Raw genomic sequence first — 19,490 nt, 5'->3', positions numbered from 1 at the left:
AGATCATCATTCATTCATTCATTCATTTACTCATTCATTCATTCAATAAACATACTTTGAATATTCATTCATTCATTCATTCATTCATTCAATAAGCATACTTTGATCACTGCTAGGAGCTGGTCAGACACAGTCCCTACCCTAACAGGATTCACAGCCTGGGTTGTGGTCCATAGCAAGGGACCAAGCAGAGGAGGATGGCTGTGAGTGCCCCTGAAAGGAGCTGCAGCCACAGAGAGCCTGGTTGCCAGGGGGGAGGCCACCCACCCCCCATTGCATGGCTTTCCTAGTCCTCCCCATTCCTCCCTCTCCAACAGTGGCTGGTCTCAGCCTGACATCACAATAAAAAGGGCTGGGAAGACGCCAAGCCCTGTCTTTGCCCCAGTCAGGGAATGTGCTCACTCAGCTGGGACTCAAACCTGAGACAATTGTGGGCTTGTAGGGGAGCTTGGTGAGAAGACTCCAAAGGGTTTCTCTTTTCTTTCCTTTTAGCCTTTGAGAGCCACTCTAAAAATGTTGTGTTTCTACTTAATTAGAGTTCTCAAACTAGTCTGTATTTGACAAAGTAGAAAAGTGAAAGAATAAAATGCGTGGATTTTTGTTATGGTCCCAGATGGCCAATGAGAATGGCCTCAAATTTTAAAGTAATACAATCCAAATTGGGGGTGCTCAATCAGATGGAAGATCCTGGGCCAAGTAAGCAGGGCTATTTAGCAAACCAGGCAAAGGTTTTTTGTAAGCTGCAGACCAAGAGTTTTACAAAGAACCAACAAAAATTGCACAATTAAGCTGCTCCCACTCCCCTTTTCAGCATACATCTCTTCACACCATGAATGATTTGAAGCTTGCATGCTTTTGGATTGCCTTGGTGAAGATTTAGTTTCCAGCTCAAGAAAATTCATGTCAGAAAATCGTCCTTCAGCATTCTCAGAGGATAAATAAAAAAGATTGCTACTGAAAGAACCCAATTTTGTTTTTCAAAATATATGTGCAAATAGACATTGAAAAAAATATGGGCATGATATAATCAAAATAGTATAAATTGTCATGTATGGATAGAGGATAATAATGATTTCTATTTTGGGGAAGGACTTTTTAATTTTCTTGTTAGCAAACTTCTTTTGTAATAATAAAAAAATGAGTTTTTAAAGAATCCCTATGAAAATCAGTTTCGTTATCTATAAAAAGGGGATAATCATGTTTCGCGTAAGATACACAAGAATTTGATGATATAATATACACACTGATCTTGCCATAGACCCGAAAACATAGGAGATATCCAATAGATGGTAAATATGCTGTGGTCACATCAATCTGTGTTATGTGTTTTAAAATTACCTTGCTTTTTAAATGAAAGCACAGAATGGAAGTTTTATGCAAATGTGGCAGAATAGTTTATTAAGATATTAATTTTCAGTTCGATCTTGCTGCTGTAGCTATTTTTCCTTCTCCTCATCCTCTCACAGGAAGACAAACCGGGCACTCCTTTGCCTCAGGGGCTTTGTGTGGAATTGTGGAAAACTAAAATCCCTGCCATTAAGACACAGGATAGGAAATGCAATTCCTGCCTGTGGCTTTACAGAAACCTAAAGCCAGTGAAAGGAATTATTCAAAGGATGCATCTATGTGAGGAGCGGGGGGTGGGGGAGGTGGGGGTGGGGTGCCTGCAGGGGGCAGCAGGGTTGGACATAAGGAAACGGAGAATACTTGGAGTTCAAGGATTTTAAAAGAAAGAGAAATGGAAGAGAGGTAAAGATTGCTTGAGACTCTTTAAGGAAAGGGACCAGGTTCCTACAGGTGCTGCTGGTATGTTGGGGGAAGCTGAGCCTTATTTCCTCACACAGTGACTGAGTAGGATCAAGTCCTATGACAAAAGGGCTCTGGGATGGCAAGTATGATGATGTCTGTAATTCACTTTAAATGATTTCAGCATAGACCATGTGATTTTATGTATGTGATGGTTTAAGCTTCAGCTTTAGGGGCCATCAGTTGCCTATTAGAGACTTCCCACTCCAGGAGTGCTCTGCTGATATTAGACCAGAAAGGCTAACTTACAGAGGTAGTTTCTGCAAGCATGCCTTCAACTGTGTTCCAATCAACACCTGAGGCTTCCCTAATTCATATATAGTAAATATCAGAATGGGTTTTCATTGGTGAAACTAGCGACTTGTTATGTAGCAGAAGGAATGCCAGCAGTGGGCTATCTGTAGCAGATGCTCTTGGCATGCCACCCATGTTCCCTCACCCTTAAACTTTGGGGAAATTGGCCCACTGCCAAATGCCAGCAGTTACCTAGCCCGTGGGCTTTCTCTTCTCACTTTTCTGCCTGTGTGACTCACCAAAATTGCCAGGAAATTGATTCCTTTTGAGTAGTTCTCAAATGAACTTCTTCAATGACCCAGGGTTGGTACATAAATACCCCAGCTCCCTTACCCCTTTGTATTAGTCTGCTCTCATGCTGCTCATAAAGACATACCCAAGACTGGGTAATTTATAAAGGAAAGAGGTTTAATTGACTCACAGTTCTGCATGCCTGGGGAGGCCTCAGGAAACTTACAATTATGGAAGAAGGAGAAGCAAACACATCCTTCTTCACGTGGCTGCAGCAAGTAACGCCAAGCAAAAGAAGGAAAAGCCCTTATAAAACCACCAGATCTCGTGAGAATGCACACACTATCATGAGGACAGCAGCATCAGTGTAACTGCCCCCATGATTCAATTACCTACCACCAGGTCCCTCCCATGACACATGGGAATTATGGGGACTCAGATGGAATTACTTGGAGGCTGATACGGTTTGGATCTGTGTGCCCACCCAAATCTCATGTCAAATTGTAATCCCCACTGTTGGAGGTGGGGCCTGGTGGGAGATGACTGGATCATGGAGGTGCTTTCTCATGAATGGTTTAGCATCATCCCTTTGGTGCTGTTCTTGTGATAGTGAGTGAGTTCTCACAAGATCTGGTTGTTCAAAAGTGTGTGATACCTTCCTTTTCACTCTCTCTCCTGCTCCTGCCATGTAAGATGCCTCACTCTCCCTTTGCCTTGTGCCATGATTGGAAGCTTCCTGAGGCCTCCCCAGAAACAGAAGCTGCTATGCTTCCAGTACTGCCTGCAGAACAATAAGCCAATTAAACCTCTTTTCTTTATAAATTACCCAGTCTCAAGTATTTCTTTACAGCAATGCGAGAACAGACTAACACAGAGGCATGTGCTCTACCCTGGCCCTCAGCATTTTCCCTGCAGATTTAATCTCTAGTTACCTATAATGGCAACTAGCTTGACAACATTCCTTTTGGCCTTTCTTCCAAGGGCTTAATTATACACTCTCTTACTGGTGGTTTTTTTCTCCTAAATGAACTACTTGCATTTAAACTCTAGCTTATGGGAGAGCTCAAATTGAGACAGGAACAGGCTATAAGAAGCTAGTAAGGCCTGTAGCCCATATTCACTGGCAGCTCTAGACTGTAGCTCTAAATGATTTTATATATGGCCTTGAATAGGAGAGATGCAATCGCGTGATTCATGAATCCTGCCTCTAGGGTTTTGAGATTGCCCTCAAATGAACATTTCAAGCAAGACGGTGATGGTTGGAGCACCTGAAAGAACAGAGACTCACGGCTTCCTAAGGTTGTATGAACTGTTACTTTCCTTTAAACAATTAATAAATGTCCAGATAAATGATGAAATTTGTTCTAAGAGTTGCATTCTCTTGGCAGGTTATAGCAAGAGTAGCTAATGCTTCCCCATCGCAATATTTCTGATGGCTACATTCACCTACCCAAAAGAACCTCAGAACTGTTCATTTTGTCATAGATTACTTTGCAACTGTATGGAAATGGGTTACTAAACCCTAAGAGCCATGGTGTTCAGAGCCTGGGTAAAAGACTGGTCCAGCTTGTCCCTAAAATCCATAACAGCCTTCAAGAGCCCATGTGGGCCTCAACAAGGAATATGTATATATCACTGAGCATTTAACACCCCCACACACCCCCAGGATCCTTCTTCAAGTGTCTGGATTGTATAAACTGCTCAAACCTTTCACACAGTCTTGAGAAGGGGGAATGAAGAATTATCAGTAGTCACTGAGATTGAATTTTCCACTGGCTCAGAGCAGATTAAGTTAAATATAGTAAAATTAAGGTACAAATCACTTCCTGCACCCAGGTTTATAAATTAAAACCCATACTTATACACATTGGCAATTTACTCTGTCCATGTTTTTCTACGGTTAATCAAACCTATACTGTGTCATAAATCGCTGGATTTTCTAAAATGTTCATTGATTTAACCTTCTCTCAAATCCTCTCCCACCTCCATAAACTTATTCCCTAGACCAAGTGTCTGTCATCTCTGGCTGGGACCCTGCCATACCTTCTAACTGGTTCCCCCAACCACTAGTTCTTGCAACCCTCCACTGCGTAATCTGATTTCCTCACTTAAACCAGAATGATCTTTGGAAACCCCAGCTCTGAGCATAAAATATCATCCACTGTCTTCTCACTGCTATGAGGGAAAGAAGTAAATCCTATTAAGCATTTCAGGATGTGTTCCCCATTGTCCTCTCCTGGGCATTTCTATTTACTCTGCCCCCCCACCTTCCACAAACACACTGGGCCCCAGACACACTGTCTGTCTTCCATACCCAGAATGTAGCATAGACTTCCAGTTTCTGGGTTTTTGCATGAACTCATCCTCCTGTCTGAAACAATCTCACCTGCCTCACCCACACCTTTTGTCTAGTTACTCTCACTCTTCCTTCAGTTATCAGCCCATAGTCTTTTCCTCAGGAAAGCCATTCCTGGCACATTGTAGCCCCCAGGTTGGATCAGGACTCATGGTCACAGTGGGAGGGTGAAAGATGGCCCCTCGAAAAATATACTATTCCCTGGAGCATGTACTTGTTACTTTATAAGGTGAAAACTTTGCAGACAAGATTAAATTAAGGATCTTGAGATGGGGAAGTTATCTTGGATTATCCAGGTGGGCTCTACATGCAATAACAAGTGTCCTTATAAGAGAGAGCCAGAGGGAACTGTGATACAGACACAGAGGGAGCCATGTGAAAGTGGAGCAGAGAGATTTGAAGATGCTGGCCTTGAAGACTGGCATGATACAGCCACAAGCCAAGGAATGCCAGCAACCCCCAGAAGCAGGAAGAGGTAAGAAATTTCTCCTAGAACCTCCAGAGGGAGCATAGCCCACTGATGTTGATTTTGGATTTGTTAACTCTAGAAATGAAAAAGAATAAATTCCTGTTGTTTCAAACCACTGAGTTTGTAGTAATCTGTTACAGCAGTCTTAGGAAATTAATACATTCACATAGCAGGCATCACAGCTTATTATTTGGTTGAAGTCTGTTCATACTCTGAGACCAGGGGTTGTTAATCTGAGATCTATAGACCACAGAATTCAGATGATCCATTAATTTGGATAAGAAAAAAATTACATGTTACATATTTATTTCTACTAAATCTTACTAAAATGTATCTTTTCTTTCTATTATATATATAGACAGCAAACCACAATAGCATTGAATGTGCTTGTGACTTTGTTACCAACAGATATCACAACTATTTTCATAATACAGTTTTTGCAAGGATCTCAACATATTATTCCCACTCATCACTACCATGAAATTACTTAGGCTCACCACTAGATCTTGTTATTTAATGCATTCATAAAGAAACACATATATTATTATATCACAATTTTAAAAAAAAATATTTTGGTAACTACTGCAACATCAGTAGTTTCCTTCATAAGCTTAGGCATTTTATAGATTTAAAAACATGATTCTGAGAAAGGGTCCATAGACCTCACCAGATGTCAAAAGAGTTTGTGGCATGAACAATAGTAAGACTTCTGCACTGGACTCCATGTCCAGAAAGACGGAGACCCTGCATGTTGTGCTCACCATCACATCCTGAACATCTAGAAGTACACCCACTGCATAGTAGTGGTTTGATAAATATTTATTTGATAAATAAATGATTTAGTAAACAAATCATCAAAAATCTGTAAAGATGGGACAGAGAAAGGAAATTCAACACCAAGAACTAGTCTTTCCATCAGGAAGTCAACACATAGGGACAAAAAATCTAGAGCTCTCATTCAGAAGGCTTAATACTTCAGCCAGAGGTACAGAACTGTCTTCTTGTTTTGAAGAAATATATCCTTTTTGACTAGGCCGATAATTTCTCATGACCCAAGAAAGAAAAAGAAACTTTAGCTTAGTCAGCCAGTGTTCTAATTATTGCTGCGTAACAAACCATTCCAAACTTAGTGGCATAAACAACCATTTTCTTATGCTCAAGAATTCTGTGGGTTAGAATTTTAGACAGTGCACAGCAGGGATGACTTGTCTTTGCTCTACAATGTTTCTGTTCCATAGTGTGCCTCAGGCAGAGAGACTTAAGGGGCTGGGTGAATCCATGGCTTGGGACTGGAATCATCTGGAGGCTTCCTCACTTACATGCTTGGTTCCTGGGATGTGACGATTCAAGGCCGGGTTCTGCTGACTTTGGTGACCAGAATACCTACATATGACCTTTCCTGGTGGCTTGGGCTTCTCTTAGCGTGACAGCAGGGTTCTGAAAGGGAGTGTCCTGAGGGAGTGTCCAGGGAACAAGCATTTCAAGAGACAGAGGAATCTGCATGGCATTTTATGACCTAGCTTCAGAAGTCACATACATAGCACACTTCCACCATACTCTTGGTCAAAGCAATCACAAGTCTGTTCAGATTCAAGAGGACATGAACCAGAACCCCCCACCTCTAAATAAAAATTTAAAGCCTTTCAAAGAATTTAAAGCTACATTTTAAAACACTAGCACAGCCAGGTTGGGGTAAGAGGTGTCAAAGGCAAATTACCCATGTATTTGAAATCCTATAGGAACTTCCCTTGAATGAGCTGGACCTTCAGCGAATGCAGATGAAGCTCTGGATGTTTGATATGGACTCAGTTCAGGAATGATTCATGTGATTGTTGCTGCCACATCCAGAGGATGAAATGAAAGGGAAGACAGCTGAAATATTAATCTATGGAGGCCTGTCTTTTCATGGGGTCTTATAAATTATACAGAGCGAGTCACTGGTTCTAAGTGGATTAGCTGCCCATCATGTAGGCAAGGTCATGGCCCTGTGCTCTAGTTAAGGAAGATTGTTTCCCTCCAGTTTAAATGATAATGTATCTAGAGAAACTTTGAACTCAAACACAAATAGGCAAGCTAAGCTGAAATTTCTTATCATGAGACCAAATAAATTTCCCCTTTAAAGGCAGAGCAGTAATTTCTTAAATTCCAAAGGAATGAAGTCCGAAGTGAAAAATAAACCAAAACTTTAGTTAGTTGACACTCATAGAATTTAAAGTTAACCAGCTTTCCAAATCTCTCTAAAGGTAGAAGACTGGCTATAGTGACATCACAGTGGTCCATTCAGGTCTTTGAAAATTATTAGATAATTAGCATAATACTATTAACATAATTATAATTTTTACAATTGTGTGATTGTATATTGCATTTGAAGAGTTCCTTTAAATTTTTATGGGAATCTTAACATATATTTTCTCATTTGTCTTCAACATCACACCTTAATATGGGAAAGAGAGTAAGACTATCTTATAGATAAAGAAAATGAGGCACTAAGAGGTTTAACACATTGTCTTAGGTTAGCCAACAAATTATTGCAGACCAGACCCTAGAATCAACACTCCCAGCTTAATTTCCAGTTGAGCATCTAATATTAATTGCTCCCATGGTGCCTGAGTGAACACCAGCTCCATTATTACTAGTGATGCTCATAATTTTTTCCTAGACATAGACTCCTAAAGATCACAGACCAATTCCTTCCTAATCAACTTGTCTCCCAATGTTCTCTAGGCATACCCTAAATCTTTTAGGGCTTGTGGCTCCTCAGAGCTGCTTTGCACTATAATAAATGGCATCCTAGAAATCTTCCTTCCAGCTGCTGAGCTTATAAGACTAATGGTGACCTCAGATATCTCCTTGCATACTGCTGTTTGCAACTGATATTAACTTGGAGCCAATCCCCTCCTAAGTTCATAATTTAGTTAGTGGCAGCAGACAGTCATCTTACAGGTCATTTCAGTCCCTCCCTCCCTCCATGTCTAATCCGTATGAGTTAGTCATGTCCATAAACATGCCTCTCAGCCAAAAAATAATACTACCTTCTGATTTGCAGTGTTTGCCAATTTCTGTGGTGTAAATACCTTCAACATAGCTAATTTTTAGCTAACAATATGACATCATTGAATATGAAGCTGAGAAAGAGATGTATATAATTCATTTTTGCAAGCTGGTGCAGCCAGGAACGGGGCAGCCACTGACTCATCCCTCTTCTCCTCTAACCTTGCTGTGATTGATTTTGGTTCATTCTGAATCACTTTCCAGTAGGATTTATGCAGTATCTTTCCAGCTAGTCTGTTTCTCTCTGTTCTTGGAATCCTACCACACCTATCCTCCATTCCCCACCTACTTACTGCTCAGCAGCCAAAGGAACTTTCAAAAAACATAAATTTGACCATGTCTTCCTGCTCCTTAATGCCCAAACCTGGCCCAGTCCAAATCCCTAGATTTACTGGACAGTACACAATTTCCCTCAAGGTCTAGAACAGTAGTTCTCTGTACATTAGAACCACCCGAGTATTTTATCTTTATTTTAAAACTTTATTTTGTTTATCACAGAGTTTTTGCATTAATTTTGATTTTTAAAATATCGTATTGAAACATTACTTATCTTGACTACTGAGTTGATTTTTTTGGTGTCCCCTTAAATTTTGTACCTGAGCCAAGTACCTCACCCGTTTCACGCCACTCCTTCCATTGCCACCTGGAGAGTTTTTCAAAATCCCTATGTCAACGCAGCACTTCACGCTTATTACAGTAAAATCTCTTGGGGTCGGGGCCAGGCATCCTTATGTATAAAGCTCCCTGATACATTCTAATGAATAGCCAAATTTGAGAACCACTGGTCTTGCTTTCATGACTTCTTGGCTTAATTTCTTGCCACGTACCCCAACATTTTGAAGTCTAGCAACACCAAACTGTTTGTAAATTTTGGAATACACTATGCATTTTCATATTCCTAAGTAATTGCTGTTCTCTGCTCAGATATTCTTTCTTCTTTTGCTACCTATAGAAACATTGTTCTTTGTCGTTCGTTTTCTCTAAAATGCTTTCCTGGGCTTCCTTCATCCCACTTTGTTAATCACTCACTGTATTAGTCATCTATTGCTGTGCAACAAATTACCATAAACAGCAGCTTCAGGCAACACACATTTATTATCACACCGTGTCTAGGGGTAGGGGGCCAGGAATCTGGGTGTGGCTTAGCTCGATCCTTTGCTTCAGTCCTTCATGAGGCTGCCATCAAGGTGTCAGCCAGGCCTGGGGTCTCATCTGAATGCTCATCCTTCCCCCTTCCCCTCGGTTCTTCTGCCATAAGGTGAGGACTTGAGGCTGGGGTATATTGCCAGTCATTTGCCTCTTCTCTCTCAGTTCCACTCTTGCCCTTCATACCCTGCTCTGTTTCACTCAGGATTGGAACCCTACAAAAACAGTTGTCCAGGTTTATTTGCCATTTGGCTTCCAGGCAGTTTATTCTAATGGGAAGAAGTGATGGGTACTGGGAAAGTGAGAGGGAGATAAAAAGACATTTTGCTTTTTTCTATGTCTGGTGACATCTTTGTCAGCAGTGGGTGGCTCCAGGCTCCAGTGACTTTGGTGAGTCAGAGTGGCCTCTGGAGTTTCAGTAATGGTTCTGTTCTAGCCATGTCAAATGTTCCAGCCACATCAGTGGTGAGCAGGCCCTGGACTCCAGGCCCTGAACTCTGTTGTTCCAGTATACAGGTGTCTGTGACTGCCTGCAGTTAGTTACTAATCTCTGGGTTACCTCATGTCACAGGTTGGGTTCTCTGGAAGCTGACACCAAGATAAAGTCTGGCATGCAGGATATTTATTAAGAATTATCAGATGTGGCGATTCCTTAGGGATCTAGAACTAGAAATTCCATTTGACCCAGCCATCCCATTACTGGGTATATACCCAAAGGACTATAAATCATGCTGCTATAAAGACACATGCACACGTATGTTTATTGCAGCATTATTCACACTAGCAAAGACTTGGAACCAACCCAAATGTCCAACAATGATAGACTGGATTAAGAAAATGTGGCACATATACACCATGGAATACTATGCAGCCATAAAAAATGATGAGTTCATGTCATTTGTAGGGACATGGATGAAATTGGAAATCATCATTCTCAGTAAACTATCGCAAGAACAAAAAACCAAACACCGCATATTCTCACTCATAGGTGGGAATTGAACAATGAGAACACATGGACACAGGAAGGGGAACATCACACTTCGGGGACTGTTGTGGGGTGGGGGGAGGGGGGAGGGATAGCATTGGGAGATATACCTAATGCTAGATGACAAGTTGGTGGGTGCAGCGCACCAGCATGGCACATGTATACATATGTAACTTACCTGCACATTGCGCACATGTACCATAAAACCTAAAGTATAATAATAATAATAATAATAATAATAAAAGAAAAAAAAAAGAATTATCAGATGTGGGAAGAAGTTGGAAAAAGCAGTATTGGGCAGATGGAGAGTCAAACTGTGATGCAGTTCTGGTGAAACTTTGGAGACTCCCACAGAGATATCCGGAGTGTATAGGGCCCATCAGTAATCTAGCAGTGGGCCAAAATGGCACTCCTGGAGGGTGTGGCCTTGGGCAAGGTACTATCTGCAGCTGAGGCAGGTCCTGAAGAGGCTGACAGCTGGAGGCTGCTTGCCCACAGCACTCCCAGCAGTTGAGACAGCAGGTTCTTCCTTGAAGGTGGTTCTGGATGGAGTGTCATGATTGCCACTACACATCTCTTCCTCCTGCCCATCCAACACATTTGTAACCTGTTCTTTGTATTCAGTTTCCTCTGTTTGGAAACACCTGGAGTACTTTAGGTTGTCTTGGCTGAACATTAACTTATATGAAAGGCATAGCTCTCGCTATGAAATGAGAAGGTCATGATTCAATGGCAGTTACTCCCAGACAGCAGGAGCAAACAAAAGCTCTTGCGATGATAGAAGGAGGAGCCTCAGAAAGAGAGAGAAGGTTGAGGGGTCAGATGTCAACATGCTCACTTCCCTCATACACCCACAAGGGGTCAAATATGGGGTGGGCATCAACGGAGAGAATCACAAACACTAAGAGAGCTTTGGAGGACCAGCTACGGTCCTGCAAAGATGGTAATTTTAAATCGGAAGAAAGAACAAGAGAGGAGGGAAAAAGACCCATGCCAACTGGTCAGCCCTCTTTAAGAGCTTTCCCAGATGCTCCACTCGGAGGCTGGAAAATGTGGTTTTGATTTGGACATATTGCTTCCCCAAATAAAATAGCATTCTGTTTGTCAAGAAGAAGGAGAGAATGGATACTTGGTAGGCAATTTGCAGCCTTTGCCACAGATGGTGATAGTGAATTGGCAAATTTTGAGTATATTCTTTCTGGCCAAAACTAAAAGTTGATATACTTATGGCCAACTCCCTAATTTTAAAATATTGTATTGGTCTATGAAACCCAAAATCCAAACTCACTACTCTTACTCATTTTGCTGTACAAGCTTGGGCTAGGATACATAATACTTTTATTAAAATTAGTAAATGTGATCAACTCATCTAGGCTGAACTGCTAATGAGAAAAGACTCCAGGACATTCACCCACCACCCAGGCAGCCTTCCTTCCTGCTTCTCTCAAGTGACCATGTTTTATCTGTGGCCTTTGGACCCCTTTCTGAAGTCCCAGAAGGAGGCCCTTAATATTGGATGTGGCAGCCATATTAGAGAGGAAAGTGGCACAGCACCCTAGGGCTCTCTAGACTTTGGGCCCATCTCCTGCCCCTGCTTGCTCTACCCTGTGCCCCAGTGATCTAATTCCTGGCATTAATCCAGCAAGCCTTATCCCTGTGCCCTTCCTTGAGTTGGACCTACTGACAGTTATATTTCTTGTCAATCACCTACGACTATGTAGGAAAATTCCTTCTATCTCTTCAGGCCCCGCTCATATTACCTCCTCTGCAAAAGTTTCTGAGATCTCTGTAGCTGGACATAACCCCTCCACTGTGAGCACCCAGAAACTTCACTGGTACTTTATTAGGACAAGTATTATGTTTAATTTGTAATATGGTTGTTTGGGTATGAGCTTGATTTCTTTAAGTCAGAATCCTTATTTTTTTTATCATTGTAAGACTGGAACCTAGAATAGTACCTAGTACATAGGAGATACTTAATACATGTTTGTTGAAAGAATAGACATATAATAAATGCAGAATCAATAAATGTTATAATTAATGAATGCAGGTGAATGGATAAATGTGTACTACAAGAAATGGGGAAGAAAGAAAGAAAAAAATGAAAGGAAGGAAGGAAAGAAAGAAGAGAAAGGAGAGAGAAAGAGAAAGAAAAAAGAGTGAATGAATGAATGAGTGATCCTGCAGCTCATTCTGGGTAAGCCTCCACTGGCATGGGCATTGACAGCCTCCAGGGTGGATAACTCACAGACTCAGCAGTACTTCTACCTTCTTTTTGTCAGATTTTCCCTGACAGGAACCCTCTCTTGTCATTGCCCATTATCTTTTCTATCTCTGAGTTGCCTTGTGTCCTCTTCCCCACAGATAAAGAAGGTAATTTAACTTAGCAGGCTCAGCATGACCATTGGATAAGAGCAAGCCTCAGCTGCCTGCAACTAGAGGGCAGCTTGAATGACCACCTGAGTGCAGGTATCTCCAAGGCAGACAAAGACAGGATCAGAATCCAAGGAGGTCCAGGCAGGCTGCACCTGTCATTTAATGTGAGGAAGTCTCGAATCTTCCTGCAACTGGGGCAAATGATCAGGCCATATTTCAAGGTAAAAAGAAAGATCTACCTTGGCAAAATACAAAGACTCATATTTGTTGGATTTTACACTAAAATAGCAAAATGCTGCCAACCAAGCAACCCACTAACCAAATAAGCAAACAGATAAAGCAAAGCCAAGTAAAACAATCCCTGACACCTTAACTTGGAAAAGCAGCTTTTTGTTGTTGTTGTTGTTAGGGTAAACTTTATCTTTTCCAAGACTGCATTTGTTTTCAGCAGGTTTCACAGAAATGTAAGGGTAAGCTACAGCTCTCTGATCCTGATAATAATTGGAATTCTCTCTCCCTCTCTCTCACTCTGCTCCTTACCCAATCCCCTGCCTCCCTCCTCTCAAGATTTTTGCTCCATCTCTCTCTTTCTCTCTGTGAACCCCACTCCCTTCCCATCTCTCACAACTGGGTAAGGCACTAGTGCCATTTTCCCTTTCCAAGGTGTTGTCCTTTGATCAGGAAGGAAGCAGCAATCACAGCTTCCACAAAAAAGGCCCACTTTGACAGCTATGGTGTCAGTCAGGAACTACATTTCCCTCCTGTGATATCAGACCTAGGGCTATAATCAGATTGAGTATTTGGGTACAGAAGACATTTCATTTCAAAGCATTTAACAGGCATTAACTAACCCATCCTCACTGGTGAAGGAGGTGACTTCCCGCTACCACAAAGACGTAGCTGGATTCTCAGCTCCTTAGCACACACACTGCTTCTCTTTGTGAAAGGCGGAAAAAAGGAGAGGAAAGCAAAGCAAGAATGTGTCTGCCACGTTAAATTGGTATTCCTTATGTAAGTTTTGTTTCCTAGAAAGGCACCTCCTTATCAGATTCCAGACCTGAGTCACACATTCTTCTAGTTCAGTCATGAACTGAGCAGAGGTAATTATTTCCACCCATTTCTCCTTCCAGCTATTAGAAATGCCAAGGGGAGGAAAGTGTTTCTACATTGAAATTAATAAAACAAAAACCAAAATCTCCACCAACACTGGAATAAGGTGGTGACATGCAAATAACACAAGGCAAGAAGCAGGCTGATTGGTTCTTCTCTCTGGATATGGTGATGTCAGTAGCAGGCTGAACTCTGAGTGGCTGAGAGAAAGCCTGAAGAGAGATTATTGAGATCAAGACTCTCAGAAGATGGGGTGTGTGTGTGTGTGTGTGTGTGTGTGTGTGTGTAAGAGGAAGTGGGAAGGTGGGTGCATGAGACCAATATCACATGTGGGTGTGCCCCAGCCCATTATTCGAAAAGCAACTGTGGTCATCCCAACAACCTTCTGCAAGAAGACAGCACAGCCTTGGGGATAAAATTGGTTTTTCTATTTTTAAAATGTTCTGCCTTGTAAATTCTCCAGGTAGCCTTCAACTATATAAGGCTCAAGGCCACTGAGAGCCTCTAAAGTTCAGTGTATCTGCATCTTTGCCCACAAATACATTATTTTTTCTAAAAGTCGGGGCATCATGGTTTGATTGTTCTCAAGATCAATACTACTGATCTTAGTGTTGGCCAGGGATCTCACAGCCCTGAGCACCTTCAGCACATGCTGGAGACCTTGACTATCTGGTCACACAATGACAGGTACCACGTTTCCATGAGGACATCTGGAGATGCCACCTCTGCTTTCTCATTCCCTTAGAGTCACAGAATTTTGAAGGTAGGAGAGCCAGTAGAGATCACCCGAGGTCCAATTGCTTATCTCATAGGTGAGGAACCTGAAGCCCAACAAAGATTAGGGGTTTTCAAGAAGACACTCAGCTAGGCCTCAGTGCACGGCTCTCTCTAGTCTACTCCCAGTCCTCCAGCTAAGAATGTGCCAGTAAAATGCACTAAATTCCAGATTCCTTTCTTTTCAGCAAAGTCAAATAAATAGCAAGCTTCTTGAGGGCACTTCAGGAAACTTCTTGGTTACTTTGCCTGCATTTGCCATATCTTCTTCTCAAAAAAGTCCCTTCTGAGTGGACAGCCAGCTCCATAACCCCATTTGCTTCCTCTCTTAAAGGGACCATAAAAGTACAACTGACCTAAGATGTGCCTATTGATGTTCTCTTTCAGGAATTGGGAATTTGGTCACAGCAACTTCAGTAAATATCTGTTATACACAAATGGAGAAAACACATGTATCAGTCAGGGATCTCTGGAAAAACAGAACTATATATATATATGTGTGTGTGTATGTATATGTATGATTTGGGGGGCTGAGAAGTCCCATGATCTGATATATATATATATATATATATATATATAAGTATATATATATATATATAAAAGTATATATATATATAAGTATATATATATATATAAAAGTATATATATATATATAAAAGTATATATGTATAAAAGTATATATATATAAAAGTATATATATATATAAAAGTATATATATATATAAAAGTATATATATAATGTATATATTTTATATACATTATATATAGAGAGAGAGAGAGAAAGAAAGAAAGAAGGAAAGAAAGAAAGAAAAAGAAAGAAAGAAAGAAGAAAGAAAGAAAGAAAGAAAAAGGAAGAAAGAAAGAAAGAAAAAGAAAGAAAGAAAGAAGAAAGAAAGAAAGAAAGAAAAAGAAAGGTAGAAAGAAAGAAGGAGATTTGTTATGACTCATTGGCTTATATGATTTGAGGGGCTGAGAAGTCCCATGGTCTGTAATCTGCAAGTTGAATGCCCAGGAAAGCCAATGGTATAGTTCCAGTCCAAGTCCAAAAGGCTGAGAACTGGAGAACCAATGGTGTGTAAGTCTCCATACAAGTCCGAAAGTTTGAGAACCTGGAACACCAATGTCAAAGGGCAGTAGAAGATGGATGTCCCAACTCAAGAAGAGACAGCAAATTTGCTCTTCCTCTGCATTTTTGTTCTATTTTAGCCCTCAATGGATTGGATGATGCCTGCCCATATTGGTAAGGGCAGATCTTTACTTGGTCTACTGATTAAAATGTTAATCTCTTCCAGAAATACCCTCACAGACACAACCAGAAATAACTGTTTCACCAGTTACCTGGGCATACTTTAGCCCAGTCAAGTTGACATGTAAAGTTAACTGTCACAACATATAAGATCTCCTAGGGTGTTGGATTTTTCCCATGTATAAGGAGAAATAGAAAATGTCTGTCATTGAGACAGAAGGAGGCCATCACAAAAGATTTAATGGCCTCATAAACAGAGGAAGTCAGGAAAAAAGTGACTCACTACCTAGTTCTCAACAGATCTTAAGTTCTGCCTCCAGTCTTCGTGAGTACTGTTGCCCTTCCTGCCCTTGATTTCTGGGAAACAACCACAAATCCTTCTAATACATTCTCCTTTCTGCTTAAGGTAGTTTGCATAGATTTCTGTTACTTGCTCATAAGTCTATGCATTTTACTCATACTTTCATTGCCAACATCTAATGCAGTGCTTTCTGTATCAATTACCTATCGCTGTATAAAAAATCACTCCAAAACTTAGCAATAAAGAACAACAAAAAATTACCTCACAGTATTGTATGATTAGAAACCTGGGTGTGGCTTAGCTGGGTCCTCTGGCTCAGTGTCTCTCATGAGGCTGCAATTAAGGTATCACTGGGGCTGTAGTCTCATCTCAAGACTCGACCTGGGGAAGATGTGTTTTCAAGTTCACTCACATGGACCTCTTTAGTGGGTTGTCTCATGACATGGTAGCTGGCCACCTCCAGAGCAAACAACACAACAGAGTATGAGAGAAAGCACCCAGAACCGAAGCCATGGTCTTTTTATAACCTAATCTTGCAAGAGACATCTCATCGCTTCTGCCATAATCTATCCATTACAAGTGAGTCACTAGGTCCAGCCTATACTCAAAGAGGAGACTATATCACAAGGGCAGAGATGAATGCTACGAGGCAGGGATCTTGAGAACAAGACTCTTAGAGACTGCCTGCTACACCTTCCTAGCTCAGATTAATATCCAATTATAATTTTCTGAGTGCATATTTCTCATAAGCACTCTGTATTTTGGGTGCCCTTTGGCCTCTTCCTTATGTTTCTGGAGTACTAGCTGATTGAATAGAGGACACCTAAGCCAATACCTTTCTAAGAAGTACATATAATGACTAGGGAACAAACTTCTGTCATCTAGATTACAACTTCCCTGAAAGCAGGAACTATTGTTATACTTCACAATCCTATGAACATCATGGATAGTTAATAAAGATTCTATTGTTGGCTGAATAGATTTGTATGATACAATAAAAAGAGCTCTGACCTGAATCTCCAGCACTCAAGTTGTATGGCTCAGGGTTTGACCATTTTGATGTTGGGTGAATCAGGACTTTGTAGAGCCTCAGTTTTCCCCCTTTAAAACAAGGAGATTAGACCAAATATTCAAGGCATACAGTAATATGGTCTAAATAATTCCTCCTCATTTAAATTTCCTTTGGGGAAGTATATCAGACACTTCTAGAGACCTTCGTCATCCCCTTGGCCCACCTCCAGTTTCAGCCTCAGCTGCGATGGGCAGACTTACCTTAAGCCGAGTGTCCGTCTTCTTTCTGTCCCTGAACCTTCACTACTTATGTGAAAGTTTGCCTTGGTCATGTGCTTGTGTAGCTCAGAAATAGTAGAAAGTCAACATCCTCAGGGACAATCCTCACCAGGGTCAGACAGTGGCTAGTGAATAAATGCCCCAACCTCCTGCCCTTCCGGTGGACAATTCTACAAGGCATTCTATACGCTTTCCTGGGAAATCAGTCCCTGTTGCCCTCCATTATATTGGTATTTGTTCTTACTGTGTCTTAATCCCTTCTTTTTTATCCATTCATTCACTTTACTTCTTCACTGGGATCACCTTTGAAATAAGCTACCTTCACCCAGGACTTTGTGTCATGCTTTGCTTTCAAAAGAACCCAAACTGAGAAGAGAAACCATTTCTTTCTCCATCCAGCCTCTGCCATGAAGGCTAAAACATGAGGAAGCTTGGATCAGGAAGACAGTATATATGGCATGAGTGAAGCCTCAACTAGACCAGAAAATCCTGCTCCTTCTAGCTCTGTCTGGATGAAAGTTTCAGAGAGGGGAGTTGTCTAATTGGAGTGAAGGAAAAGCCAATGGCAGAAGTGCAGTCATTTTACTCTCTGTCTGGGACTCCAGGAGGAGCCAGCCTAGCACTGTGTACCAGCAGTAACCTCAAGTAGCTGCTGGTGAGGCAGAGAGCAAGTCTCCTGAGCTATCCTGGCCTCCATTTGGCACACAAAAGATGCCAGAAATGCTCAAAGGCCCCTAGGGGAACATAGATGTTGGCAAGACACAGGCCGAAGAGCTCAGAAAAGGAAAAAACTCTAGAGTCAAGTGAGTGGATTGGGCCACCTGAATGGGAGATTTAACAGAGGTCATGGCCATGTCTCAGGGGACATTCAATAGCAGCAAGGGCTGAGTAGGGACCAAGTCAGCAGAGAGGACACCACAGGTTCACTAACCACAGACTTCAGCAGCTGTCAGCGTTGTGGGACATCTGTTGTGGTGGAGACATGAAGGGCCCAGGAATTGGAATGATAACACTGATAGATCCCCTTCCTCCACCACCAGAAGGATGTAGCATGTTCCCACCCCATATCCAGGTACCATCTTGGAGAGGATCAAGTAAAGGAAAGCAAACTGGAGAGAGAGGCTGCTCTGGTTTGAATATTTTTCCCCTTCAACCTCATGCTGAAAACTTGATCCTCAGTGTTGGAGGTGGCGCCTAATGGGAGGTGTTGGATGGGGGTGGATCCCTCGTGAATGGCTTGGTGCCATTCTGGAAAGAGTGAGTGAGTTCTAACTCTACTAATTCCCTTGAGAGCTGTTTGTTAAAAGAGCCCAGCGTCTCCTTCCTCACTCTCTTGCTTTCTGTTTCACCATGTGATCTCTGAACCCATCAGCTCCCCTTTGCCTTCCACCATGAGTGAAGGCAGCTTGAGGCTCTCACCAGATACCTGATCTTGAACTTTTCCAGACATCGGAATTGTGAGCCAAATAAAAACTTTTTGTCTTTATAAATTACCCAGTGGTAGGTATTCCTTTATAGCAACATGAAACATACTAAGACAGGGACTATTTAAAGTCAAGGAGACTGAATTTCCAAAAGAGAGTGTTTAAATTATTGGAGTGGACCAGGTTTACCAGATCAGAACCAAGTTTTGTACCTACTTCCAGTTCTGTGGGGTCCACTTTGTGTGTGTGAGTGCATGACTATCTGCTTTAGAAAATTTTCTTGACCATGCGATTGGAGTGTGGAGAAATATTTAAACCCCTCCTGGGTGCTGGTAGGACAGAGAGTAGGAGGGGCTCAACCACAGATAGAAGGTCTCTCAGCTGGAGCAGCTTTCCATGCTCAAGCCAAGCTCATTTGGACTGTAAATGCTACATCAGCTGCAGATCCACCTCCAAATGTCTGGTTTTACCTAGGAGGCAGAAGTCAGGGGTCTTAACACAATCAGCAAGAACTGTGGAGGGAGGAAGGGAGTAGGGAGGATGGCAGCATCTGCCCCTTTCATCTCCTTGGGCAGTCTCGATTTCCCTGCCCCCATCTCGGAATATCAAGGCTCTCTGCGTCCCCCTGTCTT

This window comes from Pongo abelii, chromosome X, assembly GCF_028885655.2.
Source record: "Pongo abelii isolate AG06213 chromosome X, NHGRI_mPonAbe1-v2.0_pri, whole genome shotgun sequence".
Lineage (NCBI taxonomy): Eukaryota > Metazoa > Chordata > Mammalia > Primates > Hominidae > Pongo > Pongo abelii.
The sequence above is the reverse complement of the archived record's forward strand: the minus strand, read 5'-3'. Positions refer to the sequence as shown.